The 23,091-nt window shown below is 40.6% G+C and overlaps 9 non-coding genes across 9 annotated transcripts; all 9 read right to left on the reverse strand.

The window, feature by feature from the left end:
• Nucleotides 1–886: 886 nt before the first annotated feature.
• Nucleotides 887–1,027, reverse strand: LOC140550368 (U4 spliceosomal RNA). Its single transcript, XR_011979073.1, has one exon. It is a non-coding gene; the product is annotated as a U4 spliceosomal RNA (small nuclear RNA).
• A 2,438-nt stretch (nt 1,028–3,465) lies between these two features.
• Nucleotides 3,466–3,606, reverse strand: LOC140550369 (U4 spliceosomal RNA). The gene has a single exon (XR_011979074.1). It is a non-coding gene; the product is annotated as a U4 spliceosomal RNA (small nuclear RNA).
• Nucleotides 3,607–6,043: 2,437 nt separating this feature from the next.
• Nucleotides 6,044–6,184, reverse strand: LOC140550416 (U4 spliceosomal RNA). Its single transcript, XR_011979119.1, has one exon. It is a non-coding gene; the product is annotated as a U4 spliceosomal RNA (small nuclear RNA).
• A 2,437-nt stretch (nt 6,185–8,621) lies between these two features.
• On the reverse strand, nt 8,622–8,762 carry LOC140550451 (U4 spliceosomal RNA). Its single transcript, XR_011979151.1, has one exon. It is a non-coding gene; the product is annotated as a U4 spliceosomal RNA (small nuclear RNA).
• A 2,436-nt stretch (nt 8,763–11,198) lies between these two features.
• Nucleotides 11,199–11,339, reverse strand: LOC140550418 (U4 spliceosomal RNA). Its single transcript, XR_011979121.1, has one exon. It is a non-coding gene; the product is annotated as a U4 spliceosomal RNA (small nuclear RNA).
• A 2,437-nt stretch (nt 11,340–13,776) lies between these two features.
• Nucleotides 13,777–13,917, reverse strand: LOC140550412 (U4 spliceosomal RNA). The gene has a single exon (XR_011979115.1). It is a non-coding gene; the product is annotated as a U4 spliceosomal RNA (small nuclear RNA).
• Nucleotides 13,918–16,354: 2,437 nt separating this feature from the next.
• LOC140550400 (U4 spliceosomal RNA) lies at nt 16,355–16,495 on the reverse strand. The gene has a single exon (XR_011979104.1). It is a non-coding gene; the product is annotated as a U4 spliceosomal RNA (small nuclear RNA).
• A 3,457-nt stretch (nt 16,496–19,952) lies between these two features.
• Nucleotides 19,953–20,093, reverse strand: LOC140550414 (U4 spliceosomal RNA). The gene has a single exon (XR_011979117.1). It is a non-coding gene; the product is annotated as a U4 spliceosomal RNA (small nuclear RNA).
• Nucleotides 20,094–22,529: 2,436 nt separating this feature from the next.
• On the reverse strand, nt 22,530–22,670 carry LOC140550401 (U4 spliceosomal RNA). Its single transcript, XR_011979105.1, has one exon. It is a non-coding gene; the product is annotated as a U4 spliceosomal RNA (small nuclear RNA).
• Between the last annotated feature and the right edge of the window lie 421 nt (nt 22,671–23,091).

Raw genomic sequence — 23,091 nt, forward strand, 5'->3', positions numbered from 1 at the left:
ATAGACGGGTTTCTCTGTGACGTCATCACAGAGGCGGTCGCGCACCCCCGGGACAGAAAGCGACAGAGAGCAGCAGCCTGCACGCTATTGAGCAAAAATAACAAAGGGTTGTCTTGCAGTAAACTACAAAAAACGCAGAGAAGATGGATGGTTTAATATTCCGAGGGAAACCGTAAAGAGAATTTAAATCGAAAAAAAAAGAACAAATGAAAGTAAACAAACTGATCCAACTGAAACTGAATTTTATTATTGGGTCAAAAAGAAAACATTAGGAAATCTGCGATGATTCCAGCAGTTGACTGATCCAGTAACCCTGTGACTCGTGCCCTGTCAAGGGGGTTCTCCTGCCATACGTGCAATAATTTTGGATAGGCTCCGGTCCCACCGTGACTCCGAGCGGGAAGAAACAGAAAGTAAGATGAATGAGTAAGTTTGGTGCTAATGCTAAGCAGCTTGGCACTTAACAGAATTCGTTACAAAGCATAATGTGACATTTTGCTGCTTAACCCTTACTTCATTACTAGTCAGCTTTGATCTTGTACATTTGACCTAGAAACGAACCAGTAATAACAAACGCGAGGTCATGTTTAAAAACAATATAATCCTAGTGATGCACTTCGATATTACTGGAAGTCGATGTATATGAGTCTTAAAATGCAATGCTATTGTAAAAGTCTTATTTCATTAAGTTTTAGCTGTACAGGATCAAGCTATGAACTGGTCAACAACAGATTCCCCCCTTTTGGTTGCGTGCTTATTAGACTCAAAGACCTCGCTTCTATTTTAAGTCCGAAAGTATATAAAACACTGCATTGCATGTACCACATCCCTAATGACGCCAACCAAAAAACACTCTAACAAACCTATTTTTAACCAGACTCATCAGTCCCCGTAGAGACTGTCAAAAATTGCCAGTACCGACTATATTGCAAGTCGTTACGGCGGGGTATTGGGTAAAGTTTTCAACTAGCAATAATCGCGCCTCGGATAAACCTCATAGGCTACGATACTGCCACTGCGCAAAGCTGACTTCACGTTCCGTGGAGTTGAAGACTTTAGGGTCTGCGCTACTGACCTCACTGACGGTGTGTTCCCAAATCATGCTTAAAACCCTCTCAAACCACTAAACAAGGGGACTACACAACAGGTGAAGCTTTTTAACCAAAGTAATGTGCAAATCAACACTGCGAGCATTCATTTAGAGAAGTCCGCGTAAAGTTAACGAAAAGGCAGCGATGCATGTTGGGTAGCGAGAGGAGAGTGTTGGTAAATTAGAAGTAGAGGTAGGTATGAGTTTGGACAGTTAATTAGCATAGAAACATTGAGTAGGTTCCACAAAATAGCCCTTTTCCTATCCTCTGAACAACAAGCCAGAAGATCAGCTTGGATTATTTCGTTCAAGATATTTATTGCTGCATTGCAAGAAAAAAAATGAATGGCAAGTAACATAAAACACCTCATATGCAATCATGAATTTCAGAAATGCAACGAAAATTGATGCTTATGTAAGATTAATGATGTTTGTGTTATGCATTTGTTTTAACAAAAGGGATTCTCCTAAGTCAGGCAGGGGAAGTGTTCAGAAAGTCTCTGCAGGGACCGCTTTGAATTTGGTGTATCCAAATCCCAGGCTGCTTTATGATGCCACCCCTGATTAAATCATTAAACTGTATCCGGTAGCTAAAACTGGTAAACAGAGGACCTCTAATTTAAAAAGGAGTGGAAAATGCTTTCTTTTTTCTGGTACCAACCTAGCCACTGTGTTTTGGATCAGCTGCAGGCGAGACAGGGTTGACTGCCCAGGAGCAACCACAGAATATGGTTTTGTGTAAAAAATATACCCATATGCATTTGTCGGTGAGTTCATATCTGTGATTGTTATTTACTATTCAATTCTAAGTTGTGTGGAGAGTTCACCTGGGCTTGGAAGTAAAATAGTTTTAGTAAATGAAATAATGAAACAGTTCATTTAATTAGACGTATTATCTATATCACTGTGCTATGTTAACCAGCGATTAAAAAAAATAACAAATCAATACCTTAACAGGCGTGGTCTTTGTGCTCCATTAATTGACATTACCAGTTCATATAGGTGCCGAAAATTAGGAGATGTCGTGTTGACAGCAGTTACGGATCTGGGATTAGGATTTTATAAGTCCTATTTATGTGTATTTTGGGTGACAATATCTGATCCCAAATCCCAGATCCGCTTCATAGGTTTCTTTTTGCTTATGTTTTATCCTTTTGAAATGTGACGCAGTGAAACTTTCTGAGGGTTAAGCACGGGAGTTTTATATACGCTTTTGTAGGCTAGGATACTTTCTATTGTGAACACTGACTGTAACAGGTTTTCGCAGAAGCTTGTTCCGATAATCAAAAGAGCTGTCGCTGTACTTTCTATAGTGAACACTGAGTTTAACAGCTTTCCACATCCAATCAAAACAAATGTCGCTGTAATGGCTTAGCGGGTTCTACACGTGGACACCCCACTGTAGATAATTCGTGGTTTCCTAGTCCTTCTTATAAACCTCGGTGTTTATGTGACTCATTTGTTGTATTTGCCTGACTTGACCCTGGGTATAGACGGGTTTCTCTGTGACGTCATCACAGAGGCGGTCGCGCACCCCCGGGACAGAAAGCGACAGAGAGCAGCAGCCTGCACGCTATTGAGCAAAAATAACAAAGGGTTGTCTTGCAGTAAACTACAAAAAACGCAGAGAAGATGGATGGTTTAATATTCAGAGGGAAACCGTAAAGAGAATTTAAATCGAAAAAAAAAGAACAAATGAAAGTAAACAAACTGATCCAACTGAAACTGAATTTTATTATTGGGTCAAAAAGAAAACATTAGGAAATCTGCGATGATTCCAGCAGTTGACTGATCCAGTAACCCTGTGACTCGTGCCCTGTCAAGGGGGTACTCCTGCCATACGTGCAATAATTTTGGATAGGCTCCGGTCCCACCGTGACTCCGAGCGGGAAGAAACAGAAAGTAAGATGAATGAGTAAGTTTGGTGCTAATGCTAAGCAGCTTGGCACTTAACAGAATTCGTTACAAAGCATAATGTGACATTTTGCTGCTTAACCCTTACTTCATTACTAGTCAGCTTTGATCTTGTACATTTGACCTAGAAACGAACCAGTAATAACAAACGCGAGGTCATGTTTAAAAACAATATAATCCTAGTGATGCACTTCGATATTACTGGAAGTCGATGTATATGAGTCTTAAAATGCAATGCTATTGTAAAAGTCTTATTTCATTAAGTTTTAGCTGTACAGGATCAAGCTATGAACTGGTCAACAACAGATTCCCCCCTTGGGGTTGCGTGCTTATTAGACTCAAAGACCTCGCTTCTATTTTAAGTCCGAAAGTATATAAAACACTGCATTGCATGTACCACATCCCTAATGACGCCAACCAAAAAACACTCTAACAAACCTATTTTTAACCAGACTCATCAGTCCCCGTAGAGACTGTCAAAAATTGCCAGTACCGACTATATTGCAAGTCGTTACGGCGGGGTATTGGGTAAAGTTTTCAACTAGCAATAATCGCGCCTCGGATAAACCTCATAGGCTACGATACTGCCACTGCGCAAAGCTGACTTCACGTTCCGTGGAGTTGAAGACTTTAGGGTCTGCGCTACTGACCTCACTGACGGTGTGTTCCCAAATCATGCTTAAAACCCTCTCAAACCACTAAACAAGGGGACTACACAACAGGTGAAGCTTTTTAACCAAAGTAATGTGCAAATCAACACTGCGAGCATTCATTTAGAAAAGTCCGCGTAAAGTTAACGAAAAGGCAGCGATGCATGTTGGGTAGCGAGAGGAGAGTGTTGGTAAATTAGAAGTAGAGGTAGGTATGAGTTTGGACAGTTAATTAGCATAGAAACATTGAGTAGGTTCCACAAAATAGCCCTTTTCCTATCCTCTGAACAACAAGCCAGAAGATCAGCTTGGATTATTTCGTTCAAGATATTTATTGCTGCATTGCAAGAAAAAAAATGAATGGCAAGTAACATAAAACACCTCATATGCAATCATGAATTTCAGAAATGCAACGAAAATTGATGCTTATGTAAGATTAATGATGTTTGTGTTATGCATTTGTTTTAACAAAAGGGATTCTCCTAAGTCAGGCAGGGGAAGTGTTCAGAAAGTCTCTGCAGGGACCGCTTTGAATTTGGTGTATCCAAATCCCAGGCTGCTTTATGATGCCACCCCTGATTAAATCATTAAACTGTATCCGGTAGCTAAAACTGGTAAACAGAGGACCTCTAATTTAAAAAGGAGTGGAAAATGCTTCCTTTTTTCTGGTACCAACCTAGCCACTGTGTTTTGGACCAGCTGCAGGCGAGACAGGGTTGACTGCCCAGGAGCAACCACAGAATATGGTTTTGTGTAAAAAATATACCCATATGCATTTGTCGGTGAGTTCATATCTGTGATTGTTATTTACTATTCAATTCTAAGTTGTGTGGAGAGTTCACCTGGGCCTGGAAGTAAAATAGTTTTAGTAAATGAAAAAATGAAACAGTTCATTTAATTAGACGTATTATCTATATCACTGTGCTATGTTAACCAGCGATGAAAAAAAATAACAAATCAATACCTTAACAGGCGTGGTCTTTGTGCTCCATTAATTGACATTACCAGTTCATATAGGTGCCGAAAATTAGGAGATGTCGTGTTGACAGCAGTTACGGATCTGGGATTAGGATTTTATAAGTCCTATTTATGTGTATTTTGGGTGACAATATCTGATCCCAAATCCCAGATCCGCTTCATAGGTTTCTTTTTGCTTATGTTTTATCCTTTTGAAATGTGACGCAGTGAAACTTTCTGAGGGTTAAGCACGGGAGTTTTATATACGCTGTTGTAGGCTAGGATACTTTCTATTGTGAACACTGACTGTAACAGGTTTTCGCAGAAGCTTGTTCCGATAATCAAAAGAGCTGTCGCTGTACTTTCTATAGTGAACACTGAGTTTAACAGCTTTCCACATCCAATCAAAACAAATGTCGCTGTAATGGCTTGGCGGGTTCTACACGTGGACACCCCACTGTAGATAATTCGTGGTTTCCTAGTCCTTCTTATAAACCTCGGTGTTTATGTGACTCATTTGTTGTATTTGCCTGACTTGACCCTGGGTATAGACGGGTTTCTCTGTGACGTCATCACAGAGGCGGTCGCGCACCCCCGGGACAGAAAGCGACAGAGAGCAGCAGCCTGCACGCTATTGAGCAAAAATAACAAAGGGTTGTCTTGCAGTAAACTACAAAAAACGCAGAGAAGATGGATGGTTTAATATTCAGAGGGAAACCGTGAAGAGAATTTAAATCGAAAAAAAAGAACAAATGAAAGCAAACAAACTGATCCAACTGAAACTGAATTTTATCATTGGGTCAAAAAGAAAACATTAGGAAATCTGCGATGATTCCAGCAGTTGACTGATCCAGTAACCCTGTGACTCGTGCCCTGTCAAGGGGGTTCTCCTGCCATACGTGCAATAATTTTGGATAGGCTCCGGTCCCACCGTGACTCCGAGCGGGAAGAAACAGAAAGTAAGATGAATGAGTAAGTTTGGTGCTAATGCTAAGCAGCTTGGCACTTAACAGAATTCGTTACAAAGCATAATGTGACATTTTGCTGCTTAACCCTTACTTCATTACTAGTCAGCTTTGATCTTGTACATTTGACCTAGAAACGAACCAGTAATAACAAACGCGAGGTCATGTTTAAAAACAATATAATCCTAGTGATGCACTTCGATATTACTGGAAGTCGATGTATATGAGTCTTAAAATGCAATGCTATTGTAAAAGTCTTATTTCATTAAGTTTTAGCTGTACAGGATCAAGCTATGAACTGGTCAACAACAGATTCCCCCCTTGTGGTTGCGTGCTTATTAGACTCAAAGACCTCGCTTCTATTTTAAGTCCGAAAGTATATAAAACACTGCATTGCATGTACCACATCCCTAATGACGCCAACCAAAAAACACTCTAACAAACCTATTTTTAACCAGACTCATCAGTCGCCGTAGAGACTGTCAAAAATTGCCAGTACCGACTATATTGCAAGTCGTTACGGCGGGGTATTGGGTAAAGTTTTCAACTAGCAATAATCGCGCCTCGGATAAACCTCATAGGCTACGATACTGCCACTGCGCAAAGCTGACTTCAGGTTCCGTGGAGTTGAAGACTTTAGGGTCTGCGCTACTGACCTCACTGACGGTGTGTTCCCAAATCATGCTTAAAACCCTCTCAAACCACTAAACAAGGGGACTACACAACAGGTGAAGCTTTTTAACCAAAGTAATGTGCAAATCAACACTGCGAGCATTCATTTAGAAAAGTCCGCGTAAAGTTAACGAAAAGGCAGCGATGCATGTTGGGTAGCGAGAGGAGAGTGTTGGTAAATTAGAAGTAGAGGTAGGTATGAGTTTGGACAGTTAATTAGCATAGAAACATTGAGTAGGTTCCACAAAATAGCCCTTTTCCTATCCTCTGAACAACAAGCCAGAAGATCAGCTTGGATTATTTCGTTCAAGATATTTATTGCTGCATTGCAAGAAAAAAAATGAATGGCAAGTAACATAAAACACCTCATATGCAATCATGAATTTCAGAAATGCAACGAAAATTGATGCTTATGTAAGATTAATGATGTTTGTGTTATGCATTTGTTTTAACAAAAGGGATTCTCCTAAGTCAGGCAGGGGAAGTGTTCAGAAAGTCTCTGCAGGGACCGCTTTGAATTTGGTGTATCCAAATCCCAGGCTGCTTTATGATGCCACCCCTGATTAAATCATTAAACTGTATCCGGTAGCTAAAACTGGTAAACAGAGGACCTCTAATTTAAAAAGGAGTGGAAAATGCTTCCTTTTTTCTGGTACCAACCTAGCCACTGTGTTTTGGACCAGCTGCAGGCGAGACAGGGTTGACTGCCCAGGAGCAACCACAGAATATGGTTTTGTGTAAAAAATATACCCATATGCATTTGTCGGTGAGTTCATATCTGTGATTGTTATTTACTATTCAATTCTAAGTTGTGTGGAGAGTTCACCTGGGCCTGGAAGTAAAATAGTTTTAGTAAATGAAATAATGAAACAGTTCATTTAATTAGACGTATTATCTATATCACTGTGCTATGTTAACCAGCGATGAAAAAAAATAACAAATCAATACCTTAACAGGCGTGGTCTTTGTGCTCCATTAATTGACATTACCAGTTCATATAGGTGCCGAAAATTAGGAGATGTCGTGTTGACAGCAGTTACGGATCTGGGATTAGGATTTTATAAGTCCTATTTATGTGTATTTTGGGTGACAATATCTGATCCCAAATCCCAGATCCGCTTCATAGGTTTCTTTTTGCTTATGTTTTATCCTTTTGAAATGTGACGCAGTGAAACTTTCTGAGGGTTAAGCACGGGAGTTTTATATACGCTGTTGTAGGCTAGGATACTTTCTATTGTGAACACTGACTGTAACAGGTTTTCGCAGAAGCTTGTTCCGATAATCAAAAGAGCTGTCGCTGTACTTTCTATAGTGAACACTGAGTTTAACAGCTTTCCACATCCAATCAAAACAAATGTCGCTGTAATGGCTTGGCGGGTTCTACACGTGGACACCCCACTGTAGATAATTCGTGGTTTCCTAGTCCTTCTTATAAACCTCGGTGTTTATGTGACTCATTTGTTGTATTTGCCTGACTTGACCCTGGGTATAGACGGGTTTCTCTGTGACGTCATCACAGAGGCGGTCGCGCACCCCCGGGACAGAAAGCGACAGAGAGCAGCAGCCTGCACGCTATTGAGCAAAAATAACAAAGGGTTGTCTTGCAGTAAACTACAAAAAACGCAGAGAAGATGGATGGTTTAATATTCAGAGGGAAACCGTGAAGAGAATTTAAATCGAAAAAAAAGAACAAATGAAAGCAAACAAACTGATCCAACTGAAACTGAATTTTATCATTGGGTCAAAAAGAAAACATTAGGAAATCTGCGATGATTCCAGCAGTTGACTGATCCAGTAACCCTGTGACTCGTGCCCTGTCAAGGGGGTTCTCCTGCCATACGTGCAATAATTTTGGATAGGCTCCGGTCCCACCGTGACTCCGAGCGGGAAGAAACAGAAAGTAAGATGAATGAGTAAGTTTGGTGCTAATGCTAAGCAGCTTGGCACTTAACAGAATTCGTTACAAAGCATAATGTGACATTTTGCTGCTTAACCCTTACTTCATTACTAGTCAGCTTTGATCTTGTACATTTGACCTAGAAACGAACCAGTAATAACAAACGCGAGGTCATGTTTAAAAACAATATAATCCTAGTGATGCACTTCGATATTACTGGAAGTCGATGTATATGAGTCTTAGAAAGCAATGCTATTGTAAAAGTCTTATTTCATTAAGTTTTAGCTGTACAGGACCAAGCTATGAACTGGTCAACAACAGATTCCCCCCTTGTAGTTGCGTGCTTATTAGACTCAAAGACCTCGCTTCTATTTTAAGTCCGAAAGTATATAAAACACTGCATTGCATGTACCACATCCCTAATGACGCCAACCAAAAAACACTCTAACAAACCTATTTTTAACCAGACTCGACAGTCCCCGTAGAGACTGTCAAAAATTGCCAGTACCGACTATATTGCAAGTCGTTACGGCGGGGTATTGGATAAAGTTTTCAACTAGCAATAATCGCGCCTCGAATAAACCTCATAGGCTACGATACTGCAACTGCGCAAAGCTGACTTCACGTTCCGTGGAGTTGAAGACTTTAGGGTCTGCGCTACTGACCTCACTGACGGTGTGTTCCCAAATCATGCTTAAAACCTCTCAAACCACTAAACAAGGGGACTACACAACAGGTGAAGCTTTTTAACCAAAGTAATGTGCAAATCAACACTGCGAGCATTCATTTAGAAAAGTCCGCGTAAAGTTAACGAAAAGGCAGCGATGCATGTTGGGTAGCGAGAGGAGAGTGTTGGTAAATTAGAAGTAGAGGTAGGTATGAGTTTGGACAGTTAATTAGCATAGAAACATTGAGTAGGTTCCACAAAATAGCACTTTTCCTATCCTCTGAACAACAAGCCAGAAGATCACCTTGGATTATTTCGTTCAAGATATTTATTGCTGCATTGCAAGAAAAAAAATGAATGGCAAGTAACATAAAACACCTCATATGCAATCATGAATTTCAGAAATGCAACGAAAATTGATGCTTATGTAAGATTAATGATGTTTGTGTTATGCATTTGTTTTAACAAAAGGGATTCTCCTAAGTCAGGCAGGGGAAGTGTTCAGAAAGTCTCTGCAGGGACCGCTTTGAATTTGATGTATCCAAATCCCAGGCTGCTTTATGATGCCACCCCTGATTAAATCATTAAACTGTATCCGGTAGCTAAAACTGGTAAACAGAGGACCTCTAATTTAAAAAGGAGTGGAAAATGATTCCTTTTTTCTGGTACCAACCTAGCCACTGTGTTTTGGACCAGCTGCCGGCGAGACAGGGTTGACTGCCCAGGAGCAACCACAGAATATGGTTTTGTGTAAAAAATATACCCATATGCATTTGTCGGTGAGTTCATATCTGTGATTGTTATTTACTATTCAATTCTAAATTGTGTGGAGAGTTCACCTGGGCTTGGAAGTAAAATAGTTTTAGTAAATGAAATAATGAAACAGTTCATTTAATTAGACGTATTATCTATATCACTGTGCTATGTTAACCAGCGATTAAAAAAAATAACAAATCAATACCTTAACAGGCGTGGTCTTTGTGCTCCATTAATTGACATTACCAGTTCATATAGGTGCCGAAAATTAGGAGATGTCGTGTTGACAGCAGTTACGGATCTGGGATTAGGATTTTATAAGTCCTATTTATGTGTATTTTGGGTGACAATATCTGATCCCAAATCCCAGATCCGCTTCATAGGTTTCTTTTTGCTTATGTTTTATCCTTTTGAAATGTGACGCAGTGAAACTTTCTGAGGGTTAAGCACGGGAGTTTTATATACGCTGTTGTAGGCTAGGATACTTTCTATTGTGAACACTGACTGTAACAGGTTTTCGCAGAAGCTTGTTCCGATAATCAAAAGAGCTGTCGCTGTACTTTCTATAGTGAACACTGAGTTTAACAGCTTTCCACATCCAATCAAAACAAATGTCGCTGTAATGGCTTGGCGGGTTCTACACGTGGACACCCCACTGTAGATAATTCGTGGTTTCCTAGTCCTTCTTATAAACCTCGGTGTTTATGTGACTCATTTGTTGTATTTGCCTGACTTGACCCTGGGTATAGACGGGTTTCTCTGTGACGTCATCACAGAGGCGGTCGCGCACCCCCGGGACAGAAAGCGACAGAGAGCAGCAGCCTGCACGCTATTGAGCAAAAATAACAAAGGGTTGTCTTGCAGTAAACTACAAAAAACGCAGAGAAGATGGATGGTTTAATATTCAGAGGGAAACCGTGAAGAGAATTTAAATCGAAAAAAAAGAACAAATGAAAGCAAACAAACTGATCCAACTGAAACTGAATTTTATCATTGGGTCAAAAAGAAAACATTAGGAAATCTGCGATGATTCCAGCAGTTGACTGATCCAGTAACCCTGTGACTCGTGCCCTGTCAAGGGGGTTCTCCTGCCATACGTGCAATAATTTTGGATAGGCTCCGGTCCCACCGTGACTCCGAGCGGGAAGAAACAGAAAGTAAGATGAATGAGTAAGTTTGGTGCTAATGCTAAGCAGCTTGGCACTTAACAGAATTCGTTACAAAGCATAATGTGACATTTTGCTGCTTAACCCTTACTTCATTACTAGTCAGCTTTGATCTTGTACATTTGACCTAGAAACGAACCAGTAATAACAAACGCGAGGTCATGTTTAAAAACAATATAATCCTAGTGATGCACTTCGATATTACTGGAAGTCGATGTATATGAGTCTTAAAATGCAATGCTATTGTAAAAGTCTTATTTCATTAAGTTTTAGCTGTACAGGATCAAGCTATGAACTGGTCAACAACAGATTCCCCCCTTGTGGTTGCGTGCTTATTAGACTCAAAGACCTCGCTTCTATTTTAAGTCCGAAAGTATATAAAACACTGCATTGCATGTACCACATCCCTAATAACGCCAAGCAAAAAACACTCTAACAAACCTATTTTTAACCAGACTCATCAGTCGCCGTAGAGACTGTCAAAAATTGCCAGTACCGACTATATTGCAAGTCGTTACGGCGGGGTATTGGGTAAAGTTTTCAACTAGCAATAATCGCGCCTCGGATAAACCTCATAGGCTACGATACTGCCACTGCGCAAAGCTGACTTCACGTTCCGTGGAGTTGAAGACTTTAGGGTCTGCGCTACTGACCTCACTGACGGTGTGTTCCCAAATCATGCTTAAAACCCTCTCAAACCACTAAACAAGGGGACTACACAACAGGTGAAGCTTTTTAACCAAAGTAATGTGCAAATCAACACTGCGAGCATTCATTTAGAAAAGTCCGCGTAAAGTTAACGAAAAGGCAGCGATGCATGTTGGGTAGCGAGAGGAGAGTGTTGGTAAATTAGAAGTAGAGGTAGGTATGAGTTTGGACAGTTAATTAGCATAGAAACATTGAGTAGGTTCCACAAAATAGCCCTTTTCCTATCCTCTGAACAACAAGCCAGAAGATCAGCTTGGATTATTTCGTTCAAGATATTTATTGCTGCATTGCAAGAAAAAAAATGAATGGCAAGTAACATAAAACACCTCATATGCAATCATGAATTTCAGAAATGCAACGAAAATTGATGCTTATGTAAGATTAATGATGTTTGTGTTATGCATTTGTTTTAACAAAAGGGATTCTCCTAAGTCAGGCAGGGGAAGTGTTCAGAAAGTCTCTGCAGGGACCGCTTTGAATTTGGTGTATCCAAATCCCAGGCTGCTTTATGATGCCACCCCTGATTAAATCATTAAACTGTATCCGGTAGCTAAAACTGGTAAACAGAGGACCTCTAATTTAAAAAGGAGTGGAAAATGCTTCCTTTTTTCTGGTACCAACCTAGCCACTGTGTTTTGGACCAGCTGCAGGCGAGACAGGGTTGACTGCCCAGGAGCAACCACAGAATATGGTTTTGTGTAAAAAATATACCCATATGCATTTGTCGGTGAGTTCATATCTGTGATTGTTATTTACTATTCAATTCTAAGTTGTGTGGAGAGTTCACCTGGGCCTGGAAGTAAAATAGTTTTAGTAAATGAAATAATGAAACAGTTCATTTAATTAGACGTATTATCTATATCACTGTGCTATGTTAACCAGCGATGAAAAAAAATAACAAATCAATACCTTAACAGGCGTGGTCTTTGTGCTCCATTAATTGACATTACCAGTTCATATAGGTGCCGAAAATTAGGAGATGTCGTGTTGACAGCAGTTACGGATCTGGGATTAGGATTTTATAAGTCCTATTTATGTGTATTTTGGGTGACAATATCTGATCCCAAATCCCAGATCCGCTTCATAGGTTTCTTTTTGCTTATGTTTTATCCTTTTGAAATGTGACGCAGTGAAACTTTCTGAGGGTTAAGCACGGGAGTTTTATATACGCTGTTGTAGGCTAGGATACTTTCTATTGTGAACACTGACTGTAACAGGTTTTCGCAGAAGCTTGTTCCGATAATCAAAAGAGCTGTCGCTGTACTTTCTATAGTGAACACTGAGTTTAACAGCTTTCCACATCCAATCAAAACAAATGTCGCTGTAATGGCTTGGCGGGTTCTACACGTGGACACCCCACTGTAGATAATTCGTGGTTTCCTAGTCCTTCTTATAAACCTCGGTGTTTATGTGACTCATTTGTTGTATTTGCCTGACTTGACCCTGGGTATAGACGGGTTTCTCTGTGACGTCATCACAGAGGCGGTCGCGCACCCCCGGGACAGAAAGCGACAGAGAGCAGCAGCCTGCACGCTATTGAGCAAAAATAACAAAGGGTTGTCTTGCAGTAAACTACAAAAAACGCAGAGAAGATGGATGGTTTAATATTCAGAGGGAAACCGTGAAGAGAATTTAAATCGAAAAAAAAGAACAAATGAAAGCAAACAAACTGATCCAACTGAAACTGAATTTTATCATTGGGTCAAAAAGAAAACATTAGGAAATCTGCGATGATTCCAGCAGTTGACTGATCCAGTAACCCTGTGACTCGTGCCCTGTCAAGGGGGTTCTCCTGCCATACGTGCAATAATTTTGGATAGGCTCCGGTCCCACCGTGACTCCGAGCGGGAAGAAACAGAAAGTAAGATGAATGAGTAAGTTTGGTGCTAATGCTAAGCAGCTTGGCACTTAACAGAATTCGTTACAAAGCATAATGTGACATTTTGCTGCTTAACCCTTACTTCATTACTAGTCAGCTTTGATCTTGTACATTTGACCTAGAAACGAACCAGTAATAACAAACGCGAGGTCATGTTTAAAAACAATATAATCCTAGTGATGCACTTCGATATTACTGGAAGTCGATGTATATGAGTCTTAGAAAGCAATGCTATTGTAAAAGTCTTATTTCATTAAGTTTTAGCTGTACAGGACCAAGCTATGAACTGGTCAACAACAGATTCCCCCCTTGTAGTTGCGTGCTTATTAGACTCAAAGACCTCGCTTCTATTTTAAGTCCGAAAGTATATAAAACACTGCATTGCATGTACCACATCCCTAATGACGCCAACCAAAAAACACTCTAACAAACCTATTTTTAACCAGACTCATCAGTCCCCATAGAGACTGTCAAAAATTGCCAGTACCGACTATATTGCAAGTCGTTACGGCGGGGTATTGGGTAAAGTTTTCAACTAGCAATAATCGCGCCTCGGATAAACCTCATAGACTACGATACTGCCACTGCGCAAAGCTGACTTCACGTTCCGTGGAGTTGAAGACTTTAGGGTCTGCGCTACTGACCTCACTGACGGTGTGTTCCCAAATCATGCTTAAAACCCTCTCAAACCACTAAACAAGGGGACTACACAACAGGTGAAGCTTTTTAACCAAAGTAATGTGCAAATCAACACTGCGAGCATTCATTTAGAAAAGTCCGCGTAAAGTTAACGAAAAGGCAGCGATGCATGTTGGGTAGCGAGAGGAGAGTGTTGGTAAATTAGAAGTAGAGGTAGGTATGAGTTTGGACAGTTAATTAGCATAGAAACATTGAGTAGGTTCCACAAAATAGCCCTTTTCCTATCCTCTGAACAACAAGCCAGAAGATCAGCTTGGATTATTTCGTTCAAGATATTTATTGCTGCATTGCAAGAAAAAAAATGAATGGCAAGTAACATAAAACACCTCATATGCAATCATGAATTTCAGAAATGCAACGAAAATTGATGCTTATGTAAGATTAATGATGTTTGTGTTATGCATTTGTTTTAACAAGAGGGATTCTCCTAAGTCAGGCAGGGGAAGTGTTCAGAAAGTCTCTGCAGGGACCGCTTTGAATTTGGTGTATCCAAATCCCAGGCTGCTTTATGATGCCACCCCTGATTAAATCATTAAACTGTATCCGGTAGCTAAAACTGGTAAACAGAGGACCTCTAATTTAAAAAGGAGTGGAAAATGCTTCCTTTTTTCTGGTACCAACCTAGCCACTGTGTTTTGGACCAGCTGCAGGCGAGACAGGGTTGACTGCCCAGGAGCAACCACAGAATATGGTTTTGTGTAAAAAATATACCCATATGCATTTGTCGGTGAGTTCATATCTGTGATTGTTATTTACTATTCAATTCTAAGTTGTGTGGAGAGTTCACCTGGGCTTGGAAGTAAAATAGTTTTAGTAAATGAAATAATGAAACAGTTCATTTAATTAGACGTATTATCTATATCACTGTGCTATGTTAACCAGCGATTAAAAAAAATAGCAAATCAATACCTTAACAGGCGTGGTCTTTGTGCTCCATTAATTGACATTACCAGTTCATATAGGTGCCGAAAATTAGGAGATGTCGTGTTAACAGCAGTTACGGATCTGGGATTAGGATTTTATAAGTCCTATTTATGTGTATTTTGGGTGACAATATCTGATCCCAAATCCCAGATCCGCTTCATAGGTTTCTTTTTGCTTATGTTTTATCCTTTTGAAATGTGACGCAGTGAAACTTTCTGAGGGTTAAGCACGGGAGTTTTATATACGCTGTTTTAGGCTAGGATACTTTCTATTGTGAACACTGACTGTAACAGGTTTTCGCAGAAGCTTGTTCCGATAATCAAAAGAGCTGTCGCTGTACTTTCTATAGTGAACACTGAGTTTAACAGCTTTCCACATCCAATCAAAACAAATGTCGCTGTAATGGCTTAGCGGGTTCTACACGTGGACACCCCACTGTAGATAATTCGTGGTTTCCTAGTCCTTCTTATAAACCTCGGTGTTTATGTGACTCATTTGTTGTATTTGCCTGACTTGACCCTGGGTATAGACGGGTTTCTCTGTGACGTCATCACAGAGGCGGTCGCGCACCCCCGGGACAGAAAGCGACAGAGAGCAGCAGCCTGCACGCTATTGAGCAAAAATAACAAAGGGTTGTCTTGCAGTAAACTACAAAAAACGCAGAGAAGATGGATGGTTTAATATTCAGAGGGAAACCGTAAAGAGAATTTAAATCGAAAAAAAAGAACAAATGAAAGTAAACAAACTGATCCAACTGAAACTGAATTTTATTATTGGGTCAAAAAGAAAACATTAGGAAATCTGCGATGATTCCAGCAGTTGACTGATCCAGTAACCCTGTGACTCGTGCCCTGTCAAGGGGGTTCTCCTGCCATACGTGCAATAATTTTGGATAGGCTCCGGTCCCACCGTGACTCCGAGCGGGAAGAAACAGAAAGTAAGATGAATGAGTAAGTTTGGTGCTAATGCTAAGCAGCTTGGCACTTAACAGAATTCGTTACAAAGCATAATGTGACATTTTGCTGCTTAACCCTTACTTCATTACTAGTCAGCTTTGATCTTGTACATTTGACCTAGAAACGAACCAGTAATAACAAACGCGAGGTCATGTTTAAAAACAATATAATCCTAGTGATGCACTTCGATATTACTGGAAGTCGATGTATATGAGTCTTAAAAAGCAATGCTATTGTAAAAGTCTTATTTCATTAAGCTTTAGCTGTACAGGATCAAGCTATGAACTGGTCAATAACAGATTCCCCCCTTGTGGTTGCGTGCTTATTAGACTCAAAGACCTCGCTTCTATTTTCAGTCCGAAAGTATATAAAACACTGCATTGCATGTACCACATCCCTAATGACGCCAACCAAAAAACACTCTAACAAACCTATTTTTAACCAGACTCGACAGTCCCCGTAGAGACTGTCAAAAATTGCCAGTACCGACTATATTGCAAGTCGTTACGGCGGGGTATTGGGTAAAGTTTTCAACTAGCAATAATCGCGCCTCGGATAAACCTCATAGGCTACGATACTACCACTGCGCAAAGCTGACTTCACGTTCCGTGGAGTTGAAGACTTTAGGGTCTGCGCTACTGACCTCACTGACGGTGTGTTCCCAAATCATGCTTAAAACCCTCTCAAACCACTAAACAAGGGGACTACACAACAGGTGAAGCTTTTTAACCAAAGTAATGTGCAAATCAACACTGCGAGCATTCATTTAGAAAAGTCCGCGTAAAGTTAACGAAAAGGCAGCGATGCATGTTGGGTAGCGAGAGGAGAGTGTTGGTAAATTAGCAGTAGAGGTAGGTATGAGTTTGGACAGTTAATTAGCATAGAAACATTGAGTAGGTTCCACAAAATAGCCCTTTTCCTATCCTCTGAACAACAAGCCAGAAGATCAGCTTGGATTATTTCGTTCAAGATATTTATTGCTGCATTGCAAGAAAAAAAATGAATGGCAAGTAACATAAAACACCTCATATGCAATCATGAATTTCAGAAATGCAACGAAAATTGATGCTTATGTAAGATTAATGATGTTTGTGTTATGCATTTGTTTTAACAAGAGGGATTCTCCTAAGTCAGGCAGGGGAAGTGTTCAGAAAGTCTCTGCAGGGACCGCTTTAAAGGTAAAGGTAAAGGTGCACGTATTTGTCACTGTACAGTGTGGACTGTACAGCGAAATGTGTCCTCCGCATTTAACCCATCTGGTAGTGAACACACACTCACACACACACATGTGTTAGGGGCAGTGAGTACACACACACACCCAGAGCGGTGGGCAGCCAACTCCAGCGCCCGGGGAGCAGAGAGGGTAAAGGGCCTTGCTCAAGGGCCCAACAGTGGCAGTTTGCCGAGCCCGGGAATCGAACCCACAACCCTGTTATCAATATCCCGGTGCTCTAACCGCTGAGCCACCACTGCCCCAATATTTTTGAATTTGGTGTATCCAAATCCCAGGCTGCTTTATGATGCCACCCCTGATTAAATCATTAAACTGTATCCGGTAGCTAAAACTGGTAAACAGAGGACCTCTAATTTAAAAAGGAGTGGAAAATGCTTCCTTTTTTCTGGTACCAACCTAGCCACTGTGTTTTGGACCAGCTGCAGGCGAGACAGGGTTGACTGCCCAGGAGCAACCACAGAATATGGTTTTGTGTAAAAAATATACCCATATGCATTTGTCGGTGAGTTCATATCTGTGATTGTTATTTACTATTCAATTCTAAGTTGTGTGGAGAGTTCACCTGGGCTTGGAAGTAAAATAGTTTTAGTAAATGAAATAATGAAACAGTTCATTTAATTAGACGTATTATCTATATCACTGTGCTATGTTAACCAGCGATTAAAAAAAACGTATTTGTCACTGTACAGTGTGGACTGTACAGCGAAATGTGTCCTCCGCATTTAACCCATCTGGTAGTGAACACACACTCACACACACACATGTGTTAGGGGCAGTGAGTACACACACACACCCAGAGCGGTGGGCAGCCAACTCCAGCGCCCGGGGAGCAGAGAGGGTAAAGGGCCTTGCTCAAGGGCCCAACAGTGGCAGTTTGCCGAGCCCGGGAATCGAACCCACAACCCTGTTATCAATATCCCGGTGCTCTAACCGCTGAGCCACCACTGCCCCAATATTTTTGAATTTGGTGTATCCAAATCCCAGGCTGCTTTATGATGCCACCCCTGATTAAATCATTAAACTGTATCCGGTAGCTAAAACTGGTAAACAGAGGACCTCTAATTTAAAAAGGAGTGGAAAATGCTTCCTTTTTTCTGGTACCAACCTAGCCACTGTGTTTTGGACCAGCTGCAGGCGAGACAGGGTTGACTGCCCAGGAGCAACCACAGAATATGGTTTTGTGTAAAAAATATACCCATATGCATTTGTCGGTGAGTTCATATCTGTGATTGTTATTTACTATTCAATTCTAAGTTGTGTGGAGAGTTCACCTGGGCTTGGAAGTAAAATAGTTTTAGTAAATGAAATAATGAAACAGTTCATTTAATTAGACGTATTATCTATATCGCTGTGCTATGTTAACCAGCGATTAAAAAAAATAGCAAATCAATACCTTAACAGGCGTGGTCTTTGTGCTCCATTAATTGACATTACCAGTTCATATAGGTGCCGAAAATTAGGAGATGTCGTGTTAACAGCAGTTACGGATCTGGGATTAGGATTTTATAAGTCCTATTTATGTGTATTTTGGGTGACAATATCTGATCCCAAATCCCAGATCCGCTTCATAGGTTTCTTTTTGCTTATGTTTTATCCTTTTGAAATGTGACGCAGTGAAACTTTCTGAGGGTTAAGCACGGGAGTTTTATATACGCTGTTTTAGGCTAGGATACTTTCTATTGTGAACACTGACTGTAACAGGTTTTCGCAGAAGCTTGTTCCGATAATCAAAAGAGCTGTCGCTGTACTTTCTATAGTGAACACTGAGTTTAACAGCTTTCCACATCCAATCAAAACAAATGTCGCTGTAATGGCTTAGCGGGTTCTACACGTGGACACCCCACTGTAGATAATTCGTGGTTTCCTAGTCCTTCTTATAAACCTCGGTGTTTATGTGACTCATTTGTTGTATTTGCCTGACTTGACCCTGGGTATAGACGGGTTTCTCTGTGACGTCATCACAGAGGCGGTCGCGCACCCCCGGGACAGAAAGCGACAGAGAGCAGCAGCCTGCACGCTATTGAGCAAAAATAACAAAGGGTTGTCTTGCAGTAAACTACAAAAAACGCAGAGAAGATGGATGGTTTAATATTCAGAGGGAAACCGTAAAGAGAATTTAAATCGAAAAAAAAGAACAAATGAAAGTAAACAAACTGATCCAACTGAAACTGAATTTTATTATTGGGTCAAAAAGAAAACATTAGGAAATCTGCGATGATTCCAGCAGTTGACTGATCCAGTAACCCTGTGACTCGTGCCCTGTCAAGGGGGTACTCCTGCCATACGTGCAATAATTTTGGATAGGCTCCGGTCCCACCGTGACTCCGAGCGGGAAGAAACAGAAAGTAAGATGAATGAGTAAGTTTGGTGCTAATGCTAAGCAGCTTGGCACTTAACAGAATTCGTTACAAAGCATAATGTGACATTTTGCTGCTTAACCCTTACTTCATTACTAGTCAGCTTTGATCTTGTACATTTGACCTAGAAACGAACCAGTAATAACAAACGCGAGGTCATGTTTAAAAACAATATAATCCTAGTGATGCACTTCGATATTACTGGAAGTCGATGTATATGAGTCTTAAAATGCAATGCTATTGTAAAAGTCTTATTTCATTAAGTTTTAGCTGTACAGGATCAAGCTATGAACTGGTCAACAACAGATTCCCCCCTTGTGGTTGCGTGCTTATTAGACTCAAAGACCTCGCTTCTATTTTAAGTCCGAAAGTATATAAAACACTGCATTGCATGTACCACATCCCTAATAACGCCAACCAAAAAACACTCTAACAAACCTATTTTTAACCAGACTCATCAGTCCCCGTAGAGACTGTCAAAAATTGCCAGTACCGACTATATTGCAAGTCGTTACGGCGGGGTATTGGGTAAAGTTTTCAACTAGCAATAATCGCGCCTCGGATAAACCTCATAGGCTACGACACTGCCACTGCGCAAAGCTGACTTCACGTTCTGTGGAGTTGAAGACTTTAGGGTCTGCGCTACTGACCTCACTGACGGTGTGTTCCCAAATCATGCTTAAAACCCTCTCAAACCACTAAACAAGGGGACTACACAACAGGTGAAGCTTTTTAACCAAAGTAATGTGCAAATCAACACTGCGAGCATTCATTTAGAAAAGTCCGCGTAAAGTTAACGAAAAGGCAGCGATGCATGTTGGGTAGCGAGAGGAGAGTGTTGGTAAATTAGAAGTAGAGGTAGGTATGAGTTTGGACAGTTAATTAGCATAGAAACATTGAGTAGGTTCCACAAAATAGCCCTTTTCCTATCCTCTGAACAACAAGCCAGAAGATCAGCTTGGATTATTTCGTTCAAGATATTTATTGCTGCATTGCAAGAAAAAAAATGAATGGCAAGTAACATAAAACACCTCATATGCAATCATGAATTTCAGAAATGCAACGAAAATTGATGCTTATGTAAGATTAATGATGTTTGTGTTATGCATTTGTTTTAACAAGAGGGATTCTCCTAAGTCAGGCAGGGGAAGTGTTCAGAAAGTCTCTGCAGGGACCGCTTTGAATTTGGTGTATCCAAATCCCAGGCTGCTTTATGATGCCACCCCTGATTAAATCATTAAACTGTATCCGGTAGCTAAAACTGGTAAACAGAGGACCTCTAATTTAAAAAGGAGTGGAAAATGCTTCCTTTTTTCTGGTACCAACCTAGCCACTGTGTTTTGGACCAGCTGCAGGCGAGACAGGGTTGACTGCCCAGGAGCAACCACAGAATATGGTTTTGTGTAAAAAATATACCCATATGCATTTGTCGGTGAGTTCATATCTGTGATTGTTATTTACTATTCAATTCTAAGTTGTGTGGAGAGTTCACCTGGGCTTGGAAGTAAAATAGTTTTAGTAAATGAAATAATGAAACAGTTCATTTAATTAGACGTATTATCTATATCACTGTGCTATGTTAACCAGCGATTAAAAAAAATAGCAAATCAATACCTTAACAGGCGTGGTCTTTGTGCTCCATTAATTGACATTACCAGTTCATATAGGTGCCGAAAATTAGGAGATGTCGTGTTAACAGCAGTTACGGATCTGGGATTAGGATTTTATAAGTCCTATTTATGTGTATTTTGGGTGACAATATCTGATCCCAAATCCCAGATCCGCTTCATAGGTTTCTTTTTGCTTATGTTTTATCCTTTTGAAATGTGACGCAGTGAAACTTTCTGAGGGTTAAGCACGGGAGTTTTATATACGCTGTTGTAGGCTAGGATACTTTCTATTGTGAACACTGACTGTAACAGGTTTTCGCAGAAGCTTGTTCCGATAATCAAAAGAGCTGTCGCTGTACTTTCTATAGTGAACACTGAGTTTAACAGCTTTCCACATCCAATCAAAACAAATGTCGCTGTAATGGCTTAGCGGGTTCTACACGTGGACACCCCACTGTAGATAATTCGTGGTTTCCTAGTCCTTCTTATAAACCTCGGTGTTTATGTGACTCATTTGTTGTATTTGCCTGACTTGACCCTGGGTATAGACGGGTTTCTCTGTGACGTCATCACAGAGGCGGTCGCGCACCCCCGGGACAGAAAGCGACAGAGAGCAGCAGCCTGCACGCTATTGAGCAAAAATAACAAAGGGTTGTCTTGCAGTAAACTACAAAAAACGCAGAGAAGATGGATGGTTTAATATTCAGAGGGAAACCGTAAAGAGAATTTAAATCGAAAAAAAGAACAAATGAAAGCAAACAAACTGATCCAACTGAAACTGAATTTTATTATTGGGTCAAAAAGAAAACATTAGGAAATCTGCGATGATTCCAGCAGTTGACTGATCCAGTAACCCTGTGACTCGTGCCCTGTCAAGGGGGTTCTCCTGCCATACGTGCAATAATTTTGGATAGGCTCCGGTCCCACCGTGACTCCGAGCGGGAAGAAACAGAAAGTAAGATGAATGAGTAAGTTTGGTGCTAATGCTAAGCAGCTTGGCACTTAACAGAATTCGTTACAAAGCATAATGTGACATTTTTCTGCTTAACCCTTACTTCATTACTAGTCAGCCTTGATCTTGTACATTTGACCTAGAAACGAACCAGTAATAACAAACGCGAGGTCATGTTTAAAAACAATATAATCCTAGTGATGCACTTCGATATTACTGGAAGTCGATGTATATGAGTCTTAGAAAGCAATACTATTGTAAAAGTCTTATTTCATTAAGTTTTAGCTGTACAGGATCAAGCTATGAACTGGTCAACAACAGATTCCCCCCTTGTGGTTGCGTGCTTATTAGACTCAAAGACCTCGCTTCTATTTTAAGTCCGAAAGTATATAAAACACTGCATTGCATGTACCACATCCCTAATGACGCCAACCAAAAAACACTCTAACAAACCTATTTTTAACCAGACTCGACAATCCCCGTAGAGACTGTCAAAAATTGCCAGTACCGACTATATTGCAAGTCGTTACGGCGGGGTATTGGGTAAAGTTTTCAACTAGCAATAATCGCGCCTCGGATAAACCTCATAGGCTACGATACTACCACTGCGCAAAGCTGACTTCACGTTCCGTGGAGTTGAAGACTTTAGGGTCTGCGCTACTGACCTCACTGACGGTGTGTTCCCAAATCATGCTTAAAACCCTCTCAAACCACTAAACAAGGGGACTACACAACAGGTGAAGCTTTTTAACCAAAGTAATGTGCAAATCAACACTGCGAGTATTCATTTAGAAAAGTCCGCGTAAAGTTAACGAAAAGGCAGCGATGCATGTTGGGTAGCGAGAGGAGAGTGTTGGTAAATTAGCAGTAGAGGTAGGTATGAGTTTGGACAGTTAATTAGCATAGAAACATTGAGTAGGTTCCACAAAATAGCCCTTTTCCTATCCTCTGAACAACAAGCCAGAAGATCAGCTTGGATTATTTCGTTCAAGATATTTATTGCTGCATTGCAAGAAAAAAAATGAATGGCAAGTAACA

This window comes from Salminus brasiliensis, chromosome 2 (assembly GCF_030463535.1).
Source record: "Salminus brasiliensis chromosome 2, fSalBra1.hap2, whole genome shotgun sequence".
Classification (NCBI taxonomy): Eukaryota; Metazoa; Chordata; class Actinopteri; order Characiformes; family Bryconidae; genus Salminus; species Salminus brasiliensis.